The following is a 15,178-nucleotide window of genomic DNA, read 5'->3' on the forward strand; positions in this document are numbered from 1 at the left end:
CAAAGAAATATGCCTTCTTCCATTTTCCCTGAAGCACATGGCCCCTTTGACCTCTCTTTTATTGTTACACTTATTTTGGAGACACAGGTACAAAAAAAGTAGTCCTCAACTTCAACATTGGCAGTGGTGCAGGAGTAAGACTAAAAGCCACACTCAGACTCAGTTTTGGGGAGGTGTGGCATGCATGCCTGGTCTGAAAGGAGAAGCCAATGACATCAGGCAGAGATGCAGCCCAGTGTTGCCAGAGCTTCAGATGTTTCCAGAAAAGCCAGAAAACTGAATTTTTATATGTTGTTTCAATGTTGCCTCAAAAAAGCATTATGCAGGTTGTCACAATCTCACTTAGAGTGTAATGGGAGAGAATTTGTGTCCTGGCTGAAGTGCTGTGAGAACAGGAGTGAAGATTTCCTTCTTCTTGCAATACTGATTGGTTTCCTGGAGGAGGCGGTATTTAAGGAAGGTTCCTAAAGGTGGACAGAGCATCCCGAAAGGAAGAAGGTAGGGAGTGAGCTCCAGTACAACTTTAGCTCAGTTGGTCATCACAGGAATGCTAACAGGCCCTAGAGATTCCAGTGTCACAACCCTCTTGCCTCCATGGTCCACACCCTCAGCTTCCTGGTTCCAGCCTTAAGGGACTCAGCCCACGTCTGCCCTTTAGTTTTCTTCTTCCTGGGAAACAAGGAACAGCTGACAAGCTCCAAGTCCTCCCAGGGCTTCCAGTGAACTGGGCTGGGGCCCACTCCCTGGGGTTGGCAAAGGGAACCGCCAGCTCTTGGGGCCTTCCCCTTGATGCTGGAAGGTGACGCAGCAAAGAGAAGGGAAGAGAGCCTGGCAATTGCCCACTGGGTGAGAGTCATCCTCCCCAGGCCATCCCTACTTTTCAGAAAGGGTAAGCCAACTTGGGCGGTTGCCTGGATGCCACACTTGGGTGGGCAGAACATGCGAGACAGCACCTCCTGTCTTCTGAACTACATCATCATTCGGTTTCAACTGCATAAATAGCACAATAACCTCATCTTATGGGCCCCCAATGTGATGCAATAATTGTGATGCAATAACCAAAATTGTTTTAATCTGACAAAAAGGCTGAGTGTGGGACAGAGAATAATCTTTTATATTAAGAGACTGAAGAGATCTAGCAATCAAATGCAATAAGTGAATATTGCCTCTTGAACTGAAATAAAAATGCTAAAAAGACATTCTTGAGACCGGTGAGGATGACACCACTGAATGGCTGTTGATTTCCTTAGAGGTGATAATGATGTTGTAATGGTATGGAGTGGGGCCTCAACTCAACACTGTTGACTTTTTGGACTCTCTCTCCTGGGATTTTAGCAGCACTTCTGGCCCCTGCCCTCTAGGTGTCAGAAGCACCGCACCCATTCGTGTGCAGCAAGCTGAGAAGGCTGAGTGAGATGTTTCAGTTAGTAGTAATGATGGTTGCGTCACATCATGAATACACTGAAAAACACTGGACTGTACACTTTAAAATGGTAAATGATGAATTTTAAGTTACATGAATTTTTTTCCCAATAAAAAATTAATTTTAAAAATGTCTCCATTTGACACTGGGGGACAAAAATCACCCCTGGCTGAAACCACTGGTGCAGAGTACACAGCTTCAGTTGGAGGTAGCAGGGATGCAGGCTGAAGGATTTGGGAGGGAAATGCCTTGTTTGTAACTTACTTTCAAAGAGCAAATATAGTAAAATATTAACCACTGGTGATAGTAAGTGGCAGGTGTGTGGGTTGTTCATTTTACTATTCTACCCACTTTCTATAAATTAAATTGTTTCAAAACTGAAAGAAAATAATTCAGTTTGGAATTTTCTGTTTACAGCATCCCAAGGGGCTATGACAGTTGCCAACTGTGCAGCCTCCCTTCAGGTGCAATTATCGTGTCTACATGGTTGAGTTGCTCAGGTTCTTCATCCTTCAGGGGAAGACTCCTTATCTCTCATACCTCTCCCTGTCTCTCTCTCTCTTTCCCTCTCCCGCTCCCTCCCTCTCTCCCTCCTGCCTATTTCACTCCAAGACTCCCTGAACATACTGCTCCTATGCTACACACTGACCTATGGAGAGAAAGGCGTCCTATGAACTGTCGTATACCCAGACTGGGCGCTGATCATAGGCCGAGTCAGTTCCTCTGTGGGGAGTATTCTCTCTCAAGGTAGCTTTAAAACATGGTCACAAAATTTTTTAGCACTTGTTCCATTTAGAGACAGGGAGTCTGTGTCCCCTCTCCTTGAATATGGACTCTGCAACTACTTAACCAGTGTTTATACGGTGGGAAGGTGACACTGTACTAGTTTTTGGATCTAGGCCTTAAAGAACTAGTATCTGCCATTCTCTGTCTCCTTTGAGATACTTGTTCTTGGAACCCGGCTGGGCTGCCTTGCTGTGAGGAAGCCCCAGCCACCCTACGGAGAGGCACATGTGGAAAGAAGCAGCATAGAACGCTACCTTAAAGCCACGTGAGTGAGTCATCTTGGAAATGGATTCTCTAGCCCCAGGTGGGGGTGGGGGTGGCAGGGGGCAGAGATGAGCTGTCCCTATTGAGCTCTGCTCATTTTGTAGATTTGTGAGCAAACTACGTGGTTGCTATTGCTTTAAGTCACTAATTTTTGCAGTGGTTTGTTTGCAGTGGGAGATAACTGATGCATCCCCTTCCCACACTCCCAAACTGGGGGCCCCAGGCTTGGAAGGAGGGAAGTGGGCCTGCTCTCTATCCCTAGAGCTAGGACCTAGCTCAGCACTTACTCCTTCAACAAGTACTTATTGAGTAGCCACCCAGTACTAGACACTAGTCCAGGGGCTGAGGAGTCAGCAGTGACTGAGGTAGACCTACCTTGCCTGCGGGCACAGCTCAGGCACAGTAATGAGACAACTGTAGCCCCAGCCTGGGAAAGGAGGAGGGAGAACTGTCTTCCTGGGGAGGTTATTTCTAAGCTGAGACCTGACTCAGGAAAAGGAGTTAACCATGCAGAGAAGCAGGGAAAGGGCAGATGGAACACCATGTGCTAGTTCGGGGAAAGGTTGCCAGATCTGGCAAATAAAAAATAAAAATTTAACACCCAGTTAAATCTGAACTTTAGATAAACAATGAATTTTCTTTAGTATATACATATGCCTCGTGCAATAGTGAGGATGTTCTTACACTAAAAAAGTTATTCATTATTTATTTGAAATTCAAGTTTAACTGGGAGTCATGTGTTTTATCTGGGAACCCTAGTTCTAGGACAAAAAAGAGAGAAAAAGAAAAAATTTGTGATTTCAAGGGACAGTTCAGGAAGCCGGGCGTAGCACAGAGACAAACAGGGCATGGCCTGAGAGATAAAGGTGAACAGGATCAAGGTCATAAAAGATCAGTTTGTCAAGGTCCATTTTGAATTTCACCCTGAAGCAATGGGGAACCATGGGAAGGCTTAGAGCTGGGGAGTGACACAATTAATTTTGTGTTTTAGATATTCTGAGTTGGAGCCTGTAGGCAATGAAACCAGGAGGAATCCCTTGCCCTGCATTGTTACCACAAAGCCATGGAAGTGTTGGTGGACTAATCCCCACTTTGTATTTTTCTTTTTTACAATATATGTGTTTTAAGCTATAGATTTCCCTCTAAGCACTGCCTCAGTATATCCCACAAGTTTTGATATGTTTAATTTTTATTATCGTTCCGTTCAGAATACTTTCTGGTTTCCCTTGAAATGTCTCCTTTGACTTACGGACTCTTTATGTGTATTATATGATTCCCAAGTATTTGAGATTTTTCTGTATATCTCATTATTATTTATTTTAATTTCCTTCCACTATAGTCAGAGAACATACTTGGCACATTCCTTAAATTTTATGAAAATTGTTTGATGGGTGAACATATGATCTATCGTGGTGAAGGTACCACGTTTGCTGGAAAAGAAAGTGAATACTACAGCTGTTGAGTTCAGTGTTCAGAAATGTCAGTTACAATCAGGGTAGTTAACCATGTTCTTCTGTTCCTCTATGTATTTCCTCATTATTCAGTCCAGATGTTCTATCTTCTGTAGGGTATAAAAATCTTCAGTGACTATTGTAGATCAGTCTAGTTATTCCCTTTTTTGTTAGTTTTTTTCCTTCAAATATTTTGAAGCTCTGTTACTAGTTACTTGCATGATTATTATGACTCCCTAATGAATTAACCCTTTTATGCATACCAATTTCCCTCTTTAGCTTGGGTAACACTCATACTCTTGAAATCTACCTTGTTTGATAGTAATATAGCCACTGCAGCTTTCTTAGGCTCACTGTTAGCTTGGTATATCTTTATCTATCTTATTTATGTCTTTAAAGCAAGCATAATTATAGATGGACAGCATACACTTGGATCTTGCTTTTCTACTCATTCAAGAATCTCTGCCCTTTACTTGGCATTTTAGTACATTTATGTCTAATCATTACACACATTATTGATATGGTTGATTTTGTTTCATGATTTTACTATTCTCTTCCTGTTTCTCCGCCTCTGTTCCTGTTTGGGTTTTGGTGGAAGAATACAACATTTTGGCATACTGTTCTGATCCATTTATGAAGTGATGTGGAAGATTGCTCATTTTGACTGATTTTTAGAACAAGAATGAACTCTGCCACAGGTCCAGGCTATAGTATGAGCAGTCCTGCCACTTACAGCAAATGACTGGGTAGATCCTATCATAGAGAAAGGTGCTGTGGACAGCCTTGGGCAAGCCCTCACAGGAGAGTCACAGGGATGACCTCTAGGTCATCTGTATCAAAAAACTTTATAACATTAGAAGAGTAATTGCCAACCTTGGTATTGACTGAGTTTGTGATCATGGGTTATCATGTGACCATGTGGCTAGAACTGCCCATCATGAACTGGGTTCTGGCAGACCCACAAAATCATTAGGTTGGCCAGGCCAAGCTGCAAGTCCATTATTATTTAGATACTATATATCCCAGATCAAGCTTAGGCAGGTCCAAATTGTACAAATTATCTCTATTAACAGGTGGCCCAAACAACAGTGTCACATAAGACGGTTGCACTGATGCCTCTCCTTCATCCCACACCCATGCATTATGGGGTACCCAGCAAACAGCTAATAGAGGGGGATAAAGGCTAAGCTTGGTTTAAGGACACATCATCTTGGTGCGAAAGAGACAAACTGAAAATAAAATGATGCTCTTGCATTGCACCCCCGGCTGTGAGGAGAAGTCTTCCCAATGGATAATGATTTGAGCAGTGCATCTAGTCATTCAGAAGTGAAAGCAGGGCCTGCTTCATGGGCCTAAGAGCTGTTTAGTAGCACAGGGCAACCTGCTCAAAAGGGTCCCACAATTGTTTAATGCTCTGCTGTCACCGTCTTGAAATTCATAATAATTCTGAACATGGTGCTCTGCTTTCCTGTTTTGTACTGAATCACACAAAATATACCCTAGGTAAAATGCTCCAAGACCAGTACAGAATAGAGGACCCACAGAAGATAAGACTACCTTGACCTGCATGTGCCATGGTACCCGTGTTTGTGTGTGTGATTGTGTGTGTGTGTGTGTGTATGTACAGCTGTCTGGTACTTATTAAGTCCTCAAAAATGATGACTATCGTTACTGTATGTCACAGTATGATGACTGTGATGATGATGATAAGAGTTATTAGATTCCTCCAGCATTGTTTTTAAAACTTCACTTAAGTCTGGTTAATTCACTATCCATAAGCCATCCTTCCGCTTTGTTTTACTGAAATGAAAACAATGAAAAAAATGCAAAGCATTTTTGTTCAAGGAGTGCCTTTGACAACCCTCAGGAACTTAGCACAAACACACACCTAGCCTTTGAAACATCCACTAAGATTTTTACACACCTTCACTCAATCCCTATCCTACCAGTCGCATGAACAGTTCCTAAAAGCCCACCACCTCCTGAGCCCAGCTGCCACACGGACAGGAATGCTCACACACTCAAGTCACCTGGATGAGTGGGGATGACAGCTATATGATTCCACAACAGTTCAGCCTGAAAACGCCTGCTGAGGACAGCTGATGTGCAGGCTGTAGATTCTGTCATTTGCATTTGAAAAAATTTAAGTTATCACAAATTATAAATTATGTGAGTGTGTGATTTCTGGTGTCTAAAAAGGATGAGAAGGCTTGGCATCTTGAAAGTGCATCAGATATGTTCCTGTAGTTTTCTAGATTTCCAGGGAGAGCTAGAGGTTGTCACTGTGTGGAAACTTAGCAAGGAAACAAAGGTAGTTCTGTACCCTGTGGAGTCTGGAGGTTGGGGATCTTTGCCGCTCTGAAAATGCATTGAGCTGAGCCCTTGGGATACAAGGGCCCTGGTTTAAGGAGGGCTGCCTATGTCAAGGGGAAAGCCAGCAATTCCACTGCTTCTCAAGATACAACAAATCCGGCTTTTTAGATTTTAAAGAGCCAGGGCCAAGAGAGGCTGGGGATGAAAGACAATGTCACCTGCTCCTCTCACATTTCCTGTAAGAAAGAAATCCCTGAGGAGACTCCAGGCTCAGTAAATGAGTCATTGACTTTGTAAGCCAAGACAGATGGAAAGCAGATTCCAGGAAATAAGCAAAGAAGAAGCTTGGGGAAAGTTTTCAGCTTTAGCATGAAACTGTCAAACCTTTATGCTCTTGTGGGAACTTGAGGAGAAAAACAACAGTGAGAAAGACTAGAGAAATAGCAAGGAACCAGGCAAGTGAGAGCCTGTGCCTTTGGGTAATTTGAAATGACTGACAGAGATGGTATGGACTCAGCCAATTATCTAGGCAGCTTCAGAGAGGGAGAAAATATCCGTGTTCCAGGCCTGCAGTCATTCCTAATCCAACATATATTTAGAGTCTATCAAGTTCCTGTGGTGGGCACTGTGCATGGAGTAGTCAATGAGACACCGTGGTCCCTGGTCTTACAGAGCTCACAGCCATCAAGCAAGTCATCACCCTAGTGCAAAGTGACAAGAAAGAAGTTTCAGGGGTGTGAGCCACTGTGGGGATCCTAGAAGGCTTCTTAACACTTAGGGTAGGATTGTCCAGACACGCCAAAGATCAGGCTAAGTTTCAAGCAGAGGCCTGGCTCAGAGACAGCAGGGCTTCTTGGAAGAAATGAATGGAGAGCAGTTTGGGGAACAGAAGCACAAGAAAAGACTGGCTGGGTCCTTTCTCTTCCGCCATTTTGGGTTATTTGTTTGCTTAACAAATTTAGGGAGATGCATCTCTGAAGTGCCAGGCAGCCTGTTTGGCACTTTTTGTTTATTTACAGAGCAGTTCAAGTCACCAATGTTTACTGAGCAACCTGAGCAAGAAGCCATGGAGCAGGCAGAGGGCTCAGCAAAGTGGGACCCCACAAAGAAGTCTCAGCAAAGATCCAGGAGTCCCTTGAGGCCAGAGTAGGGTGATGGAGCTGAGGCCTGAGGGAATACCAAGCCAATCTTCAGACTCCAGTCTGGCAGGCAGTGTGATGAGTCCTGAAGAGATCCTTGCCCTGAGAAGCCAAAGCCGGGTGGGGGAGGTCCCACCTCAGCACATTCTCTTCTGTGTGACGCTGGAGATAATTAACCCGGGGACCCTAACAGCTGCCACCACAGTCCTTCAGGAATTCGTGCCCTCCCTGCATGACATCTAGGCCACAGCCCTGCTGCACAGCTCTGGGGGAGAAAGGAGTCTCATCAAATCCTTTTATCAGATGTGCTGGCCTGGAGTCCCCTGCACACTGGTCTGCTTCCTGGAGTAGGTTCCATCAGCACTCTGGGCTCTCAAGAGCCCAGGCTGATGGCTGCCTTCCCCACAGGCCAGGAGCCTGCCAATTCTCTGCTGGTCAAGGTCCTTTGGGCCTTCAAGGATCTTGACTCAACTCACAATGGCATCTCAGGGAGCTGCAGAGCCCTCGAAGGGAAGGTAAGAGTCTTGGTTCCCATCCCAGCCTGACCACGGGTTCACTGGCCTCGGGCATGGCCTTACTCTCTCTGCAACTTGATGACTTTTGAGATCTAGGACCTCTGAATCTGGGAACCAGGCACAAAATCAGGTGACTCAATCTAGAACTAGCCTTGGTGGGTAGAGCCCTGGAGAGGAGCATGTGGCCCTTTCCAGAGGGGAGGCAGACAAGGGATATGATGGCAGAAGCACATGGTATTGTGAGAGTGAGGAATAGATTGGCGACCTAGCCTGGGGTCCAGAGAAGGTATCCCAGAAGAAGTGATGTCTGAGCTGAGACCTAAAGGGTGGACAGGATTTAGCCAGGTGAAGGAAAGAGGAAAAAGATGCACAGAACAGCCTGTGCAAAGACGTAAAGATGTGGGAAAGCAATGTGTATTCAGGGAACAAAGAAGTTCAGTCTGGCTGGAGCTAGGATCTCATGGAGAGGAACTAACCAGAGGTGAAGGGCCAGTGGGGACATGAGAACAGACAGGTTCTGATATGCAGAGAGAGGTCAGAAAGGAGGCGCAGTTGTGCCTTGGCTAAGGCAAGGCGGCAAGCGTCGGGAAGACAGGACAGACTTGATGGCTGATGAGGTGTCAGCAGAAAGGCCACCCAGACTAACGTGAGAACCTGGGAGGGGAAGCAGTTCTGAGGAGAAGAGATGGGGTCAACTTTACACAATGAGTTTGGGATGCCCAAGGGTCATCTTAAGTGGGGAAATTAAAACAAGAGATGGGGGGGCAAGACTCAAGGCATCTCTATGGGGATGGAAACAAGACTCTAGAAATTGTCAGGTGGGCCAGGAGAAAAGTATCAAGGATGAAAGAAGTACCCTGAGGAGCCCACAGAGGGGCATGAAGAGATATAGCCATAGAAGCAGCTAGAAATCACAGGCGCCAGAAGGAGCACCAGAAGAGAGGGAGGATCATCTGTGTCCAACACACCCGTAATAGGTCAAAGGAGGAGAACAGAGAAGTGGAGGATCAGGGAACATTTACAAAGAGCTCGAGTTCGGAGGAAGTTTTAATGGTGGTGGTGAGGTCCCCAGTGACATGATTCACAACCAGATCTGATAGTGTGCAGGGCGACTGCATAGGGCTGAACAGGTTGTGCACTGCATACCCCACTGACAAGCCATCCAAGAAAATGTGACTGGATAAATTTGGTAGTATTTTGTAAAGCCTTACTGCAGTGTGGAAATATCCCACACGGTGGCGCCAAAGACCAACATTATACTTCTAGGGCTTGGAAGAGGCAGGGCAGGGGTCAGTTTAGGGATCCTCCGCCCCCAGGTCATGTCCCATGTGTGGAGGGTATTGCCAGATGCCCAGTGGCTAGGACCTCCCCCACCACGACACCCTGTGCATCTCTACAGAACAATTCTCCTAGCGGAAGGAACTCAGAAATAAACTACACACCACAAGCTGCAGCCTGAGGGAACCCAGCCTGAAAGGTTCGCAGGAGAGCAGCTCACCCTATGATCTGGGAGAGGCACAGACATCCCTCCCACTTGTCTATTAGGAGAAGGGACTCAGGAAGGAAGGAAGGAAGAACGCCTGGCCCAGTCTGAGGGACACAGTCACCGCACCCCAGCAAGGCCCTGCTCAAAGGTCCCCCTGGAGGCCAAAGCTGGATCAGTGCGGACAATGGCAGAAACACAGCCCCACCTCGGGGAGAGTCTGCAGGGATATCACCTGTTGAGCCTGGCGGCCCTAAACTAGAAACTTACATCTCCCAGGTACAGGGGTGGGCCTGGAAATGCCTCAATAAGAAATGGCTGTGTTGTCTTTGAAAACAATCACATGTTCATTGCAAACCATCCTTTGTATAAGTAAATGCAAAGAAGAAAAAGCCCGGTGAAATTATAATGCCCAGAGATGACGGACCACTGCTGGCATAGGGATGAACCTTCTGAGGGCAACAGATGTGGATCTGACCTGAGGAGACTCCTTCTACAGGAGAACAGGTGGCTGTTCTGGTGCTTTCCTCAGTCCTCCGTGTCTACTATGTTGAGCACCTTTCCCTATTCGGAGATAAAAACCCCTCACTCCCTACCCTGCCTGACCTGGCCCTGCTGCCTCTCAGGACTTACCTCCTTTCCCTCTATTCCAGCTTATGCGACTCAAACACAGCAAGGTCATTCTCACCTCTGACCCGTTGCCCCTGCCATTCCCTCTGCCTGGAACACAGTGGTCCCTTGGTATCCTCTGGGGGTTGATTCCAGGACCCCACAGATACCAAAATCTGCGGACGCTCAAGTGCCTTGTGTCATAATACAGTCGGCCTTCTGAATTTGTGGGTTCCGCATCCCATGGTACTCTTTCTCCAGATCATTCTATGACTCTTTCCTTCTTGTCATTCAGGTCTCAGCTCCAATGTCACTGTCTCAAAGAGGCCTTCCCTGACCACCCTGACTGAAGTAGCACCTCAGCCCCTCACTCCAAATCACACCACCCTGATTTGTTTTCACCACAGCTCTTCTCTCTCTCTGAAATCATCTTACTGATATGTTAACTTGATTACTGTCTGCCTTGGGCTGGAGTGTAAACTTCTTGAGACCTTGCCTGTCTGGTCTCCCTCTGTGTCCCCCAGCATCCATAATGATGCCAGGAACATAGTAGGGGCTCAGCCTGTGCCTCACGTCCATTTTCAGCGGCCAGGGATTATCTTAGGGTATGCACAAACCTTCTTCACCCTCTTATCTCCCACTGATGGTCACCAGGACCATGCCATCCCTTCATCTCTGATTGAACAAGCCAGTAATCAGTATCCTCAGACACAGGTCTTTCTTTCCTTGCCTGTATAACTTCCTTATCCCTTTGGGATAAATTTCTTGAAGTGGAATGACAGGGTGAAAGAGGGGTTTGAACTTGACATTCTGATATATACTGAAAAAAAATACTCTTAAACCTTCAAACCAATTCCCATTCTCTTGAGTGTCCACTCACACATCATGTCCATCACTGCCAATCTCAGAGGCCAAAAATGTCTCTTGTTTACATTTGCATTGTATTGATTATTAATGGGACAGAGTGCTTCTTAAAATTGCAATTTTAATGAGTGAATGGATGGGTGCAGTTAAAGCATCAGAAAAGAGAAGTGGCTCCAGGAACCACAAGGTGAGAGTGGTAAAGCCAAGATTTGAACATGGGCAGCATCCCCAGCCCTTGCCCTTTGACTCACACAGTGATAAGTAGGGTCCATGCGGGGGCTGGAGCAGGGTGGAGGTGGTGGCAGGTACAAGCACACCCACAGCTCCATACTCTACCCCACCTCAAGCCTGGATCTGCCCCTACCACTCACTGAATTGCCCTGGCAGAGCATGGCACCCTGGTCCCCCTCTCACTTGACCTGTTGGTGAGCATCCCCTCCAAAAGCTGTCTTCAGCGTAGACCCCTCTTTTCTCTACCCACATGTCCAACTGCCTTTTAGACACCTTTTCCTAAATGGATTAGTCCCCAGACCCCCCAGATGCCACCAGCCAAAACTGACCATATCACCTTTCCCTAACCTGATCCTCCAGGCCTTCCCACATCACTGAAAAACACTACCATCTACCCATCACCCAGGCCCAAAACTCAGGCATGATCTAGGATGCCTGCCTCTCCAGACCCCATATCCCATCAGTCCCTCAGCCTTCCATTCTGCGTCCTCAGCATCTCTTGAATGTATCCATCTCTACTGCCCCAACTCTGGCTGGGGCCACCATGACCTTGGTGGGAAAATGATAGCAGCATCCTTGCTACCTCTACCTGCCCCCTCCAAGCACTGCCTGAGTGACCTTTGCAAAGCACAGATATAACCACAAAATCCCCTAGCTTAAAGCCCAAGCTCCCCATCACCCAAGGGTAAAATCCATGCTTCTTAGCCAGTTCCCAAGGCCCCTCATGACTGATACCATCCCCAGCACACCTTCACGCGAGTCTCCCACCAGCAAAAGAGGCTGCTCCTCCCTCCTGTGTCTTGAACTCTGCTGTGCTCTCTGCCCCAGACTCTCCTCTAAAGACCTACCCTCTGTCTGCCTAGGGAGCCCCAACAAGTTACCCTCTCCGTACAAAGCCCCTTCCCTTCCTAACCAGCACATACTCACATTCTCTCACTCATACACACACAAATGTGCACACAGACACAGTAACAATCACACATTCACATTGGTGACATAAGAGGTAGAGATTCAGGGATGACCTGACGTGATTCAGTGAGCCCCCGTGGGCAGGGATTTGGTGGCCTCACCTCTGTCCCCCACTTTTGGCACCAGGTTCCATGAATGCTTGCTGAATATCAGGTGAATGAATGAATGAATGTGCACACTATGTCTGAGGTGTGTAGCCACAGGCACAGGAAGGGGCAGGCTTTATTCTGTCCCCTCATAGAAAGCTGGGGGTGAAGTTGCATACTAAGAACTGTAGCCATGGGAGCTGTGGGGTAGGGTGAGGGAAGCTTCCGCTTCTGGGTTTGGGGACTCGAAATGCATTGCTTTTAAAAGTGGAACTAGCTGCACCATGTATGAGGAACTGGGGTTCACTCTGGTTCTCACCACCCTCTGCCATCCATTGGAGGGATTTTTTCCTCCTGCCAGAGCCCATCCCTTCAGGAATGTGAACAGCTCAAGAGTAGAAATGGTGATGACTTAGTTCTCCACCCCAGCTCCCAGCCAGCAGAGCCTATACTCAGGGAACATGCCTGACTCAGACAGAGCCGAAGTTATTAGGATTCAGTGAGCTGAATCCTCCTATGACCATGGAAGGGCCCTGCCTTCCCTGAGCTTCAGGTGGCACCTCTGTGAAATGAGTTTTGGCTGTGTCCTTACTTGCCTGGCTCACTGGTTACTGGGGAGACGCCTGGGTGGCCTCTAGCACTCTGTGGCTCTCAGGCACTGTCCTTCTCTGAAGGCCCCTGAACAGGGGGAGAGGGCCACTTGAAGCCTCAGGTATCCCATCTGCTCACTGCAGCCCCATTCGTGCCTGGCTCTGGTGATCACAGGGTAGGGAACCATGACTGGTCACAGACAAGGACAATAGACAGTGATGGGTATTCAGAAGGGGTGAGTGGGAAGCCAGAGGGCACAGGTTTCTTGGAGGAGGTGACATCTGAGCTGTTTTCCAAGTGGATAAGAGAGAGGAGCATCCCATGAAGAAGAAAGGCTGAGGGAAGAGGCAGAGGTAGAATGGGGACCATGTCCAAGGAGCTACAGTGAGGCTGGCACAGTTGGAACAGGGCAGGGAGGGCTGGCAGGATAGGTAGGAGATGAGGAAGTGAGGTCTCCTGGGTCTTGGAAGCCCCACTATAGAGTCTGGACTTACCCTGAGGCAGGGAGACCAGAAAAGATGGTGGCCCAGGCTTGGGTACCAGCTATGACAAGGCAGAGATGTGGCCAGACACAGGACAGAATGAAGGATTGTGAAAAGCAAAGGCATCATCCATTAAAAGTGGGAATTTTCTAGAAATGGAATTCCAGAATTCCAGACCAAGCAAGAGTTCCTCGGAAGCTCCCTGGTGAGCCCTCACGATCACTGCTGCCTCATCAGAGCCCTAAGCAATGCACAGGGACAGCTCTCTGCCACTGCCACCCCGGGGGCCAGCATGCTGCCCAGCCCCAAGAGCTCAGTGGGTGTTTGTTGAATGAATTAATAAACAACAGAGTGGTGGGAGTGGGAGGTAAGGTGCAGGGAGGGAATGAATTTGAAACACATTAAGGAGGTAGAATCTACAGGACTAGCAGGGTGAATGAAGGTGGGGGGAGGGGGAATCAAGGGTTCATGCATTCACTCATTCATTCACTCTCTCATTCAACAAATATTTCTTCAATTCCCACTATGAGCCAGGAACAGTGGTGATGAGGAATTCCATGGCCCCTGCCCCAACAGAGCTAAGGGACCCACAGTGAGGCAGGTTTAGGCACAGTGAGCGCACATGGGCACACGTGCTGCCTGGTGGTGATGAGTAACATGAAGGCAAGAGTCCATAGGACAGGGGGACAGAGAGTACTCAGGAGAGGCTGTCTTCAGAGAAGATGGTCAGAAGAAGCCTTGCTGAGGAGATGACATTAGGAGTGAGCAGGGATCAATTGGTGCCAGTTTTGAGAACTCCTGAGAGGCCCAGCCTTGCTCAAGTGGGAGCCTGGGTGGACAGTATTGGAGAGATGAGAATGAAGGAAGAAGAGTCCCTCTGGGGAAGGTCATGAGATCTGGTGGGTCATCCAGGGGCTCTGGGACAGGAGAGGGCTCTGGGCACAGAGGAAGGCTGAGGATGTTCAGCAGTGGACGGATGAAGCTCTGAGACTGGATATTTAAGGTGGGGGAAATAAAGAGAAGAACCCAGTCCCTGGAAGCAATCCCCAGGTATAATGACCACAGAAAAATGGGTGCTGCAAAGGAAGGCAAAAAGGAGGGCTGAAGAGGTGGAAGAACTGGGAGAGGGTGAGACATGTCTCCGTTAAGAGCTGGTGAGGGAGAGGATGTCAGTGCCCCTGAGGGCCTCTGTCCTCCCCACTCCTCAACCTCTGGGTTGTCAAGACCAACCTTGAAGAGGCAGGGGAAGATATTCAGGAACTTCTTAAAGTAACTGAAACCACTTCTGGGTAAGTCTGTGCTACCTCTAAAGGTGAAGGACCACAGAAGGGTGAAGCCTGAAGGGTGGAGGCCCAGAACGTTCAGGGTTGGAGAGGACCAGTGTTGTCTTATTGATGTGAAGAGTGGGGAAGTGAAGCTCACCTTTTGACCCCAGTATGGGTCAGCTATCAGCTCCACTTCAGCCCACTCCAGAGGAGAGTCAGCATTCCAGGCCCCTTATTGGAAAGGACTGGGCTCTGGCCCCCTTGGCCATTATGTGCTCCAAGCCCAGGTACCCAGACCCTGCCAGGGTCCTTCAGAGCAAGGTCTGAGACTCCCTAGAAGCCAGTACCCAATGAGTGGTGAATGCGTGGCCTGGCAAAGAGCCCAGACTTAGCGGCCAGCCGGTGACAGGAAGGGGAGCCTGCCCCCATAGCAGGGAAACTGAGGCTGGCCCAGGGACAGGGCTGAGTGGCAGTGTCCAGACCCAGAAGGTGTTCAATGTGCAGGCTTCAGGCCTTCCTGTTCTCCCTCCCCAAAACTGGCCCTTATCCTTTCCTGCAATCAACCAAACCCAGTAGTGTCTGCTCCAAGACCTGTTTTAGGTGGTCACAGATAGGGGGGCCTGAAAGGTTTCTAAAGCCCACATAATCTGAGGAAGGGCCAGGAAAGCGAGGCTTTCCGGCGCACTCAGTTTTGGGGTCTGCGTGGG

Source organism: Vicugna pacos, chromosome 9 (genome assembly GCF_048564905.1).
Source record: "Vicugna pacos chromosome 9, VicPac4, whole genome shotgun sequence".
Taxonomy (NCBI): Eukaryota; Metazoa; Chordata; class Mammalia; order Artiodactyla; family Camelidae; genus Vicugna; species Vicugna pacos.